Here is a 2001-nt window from a genome sequence, read left to right as displayed (position 1 = left end):
AATTATGGGAGAAGATAGAGGCTGAAATCTGCCCCAAACTTACTGGGGCAGATTAAGAGGTTAACAGTCCTGAGGTGAGTATCATTCACTGAGAGGTAGAGACAGGTGGGCTTTAGAGACATAGAGAAGTAGGAAAAGCAAGGAAGAGTGGACCACAAGTGTATAATGGTACATTGGACAAATTCCAGGGACAGCGGTCTAACTTTGCCTGGATTCGTGTTGGTTTATGTGGGTAGAGGGGTAACTTAAAGGAAGTAGAGCCATATGGACTAAAAGATCCTAAGAGTTAGGTTACTGAGTATATTAATTATCTATTACTGTGTAACAAACTACCCCTAACATTCAGTGGATGAAACAATAGGGATTTTTTTTTGTTTTATCCCTCAAATGATCCATGGGTCAGAAATACAGGAGAGGCTTGCTCAGCTGGGTAGTTCTGGCACAAGGTGATTCATGAAATCCCAGTCAAGACGTCGGCCAGGGGAACTCCCTGGTGGTCCAGTGGTTTAGACTTCGTGCTTTCACTGTAGTGGGTTTGGGTTCAGTCCCTGGTCAGGGAACTAAGATCCCACAAGCTTTGTGTGGTATGGCCAAAAATGAGAGAAAGAAAAAGATGCTGGCCAGGACTGCAGTCTTATGAGAGCTTGACTGCTGCTGCTGCTGCTAAGTTGCTTCAGTCGTGTCCGACTCTGTGCGACCCCATAGACGGCAGCCCACCAGGCTCCCCCATCCCTGGGATTCTCCAGGCAAGAACACTGGAGTGGGTTGCCATTTCCTTCTCCAATGCATGAAAGTGAAAAGTGAAAGTGAAATTGCTGTCGTGTCCAACTCTATGCGACCCCATGGACTGCGGCCCACCAGGCTCCTCCGTCCATGGGATTTTCCAGGCAAGAGTACTGGAGTGGGGTGCCATTGCCTTCTCCGGAGAGCTTGACTAGGGCTGGACAATTTGCTTCCAAGGTAGCTTATACACATAAAAGGCATGTTGATGCTGGCTGTTGGCAGGGGTTGTCAGATCCTCACCATGTGGGTCTCCCTGTCTGGTTCCTTGAGCGTCCTCATGGCACGGTGGCTAGCTTCCCCCAGAGCAAGTGATCCAAGAAAGCAAGATAGAAGTCTCAGGGTCTGTTATGCCTAGGCTTGGAAGCCGCCTTCTCATGTCTGCAGTGTCCTAAGGGTCACACACGTCAGCCCTGTTCTGTGTGGGAAGGGACTTTCCGAAGGTGTGACTCTCAGGAGGCCATCTTGGGATAACCGACTTTCACAGTGGTTGTTTTATCTCTATGATAAATTTATTCAAGTTTCATAAAGCATATTTTGATTAGACCTTGAAACCAAGTGACTGGAGTTGCTGAGGCCAAAGTTAGGTGTTCCTGGTAAGATGGAGTTTGAGAGATGTAAGAATGACAGAGAGTGGGGGGTGAGGTCAGAGGAGTGTGTGTTTGGGGAGAAGAGCTGTTATGGGGAGGCGGGTCACAGTAGGGCTTGGGTATTTTATCCTTTCCACAGTGTCAGGAACCTCGTCTGAGTCCTCCTCCTCCTTTCTCTCTCACCTGTGGAGTTCAGGTGACATACAAGATTTGGAAGAGTTGTGTGGGAAGGAGGTCAGGAAGTGTGAAACAGAAGTGGAGGACCTTGGACTTCCCTGGTGATCCAGTGGTTAAGACCCTGTGCTTCCACTGCTCGGGGCATGGGTTCACTCCCTAGCCAGGGAAGTTGTATGTGCAATATGCTGGGGCCAAAAAATTAATAAATTAATTAAATAGAAATAAGTAAATAAGTAAAAGGACTTGCTATTTAAGAAAAAAGAAAAGGAATGGTTTGTTATAAAAAAATAAATAAAATATGGAGGACCAGATAGAGTTTAATAATAGAAGTCATTACTACTGTAGGAATTACTGTGTGCACCATTTGTGGTGTTTGTGCATGTGTGTGTGAGAGAGACAGAGGCACAAAAAAGTTTCAAAAGTCTAATGATATGAATTGGTAACAGCTGTAATG

Source organism: Bison bison, unplaced genomic scaffold, assembly GCF_000754665.1.
Source record: "Bison bison bison isolate TAMUID 2011002044 unplaced genomic scaffold, Bison_UMD1.0 scf7180017864183, whole genome shotgun sequence".
Taxonomy (NCBI): Eukaryota; Metazoa; Chordata; class Mammalia; order Artiodactyla; family Bovidae; genus Bison; species Bison bison.
The sequence above is the reverse complement of the archived record's forward strand: the minus strand, read 5'-3'. Positions refer to the sequence as shown.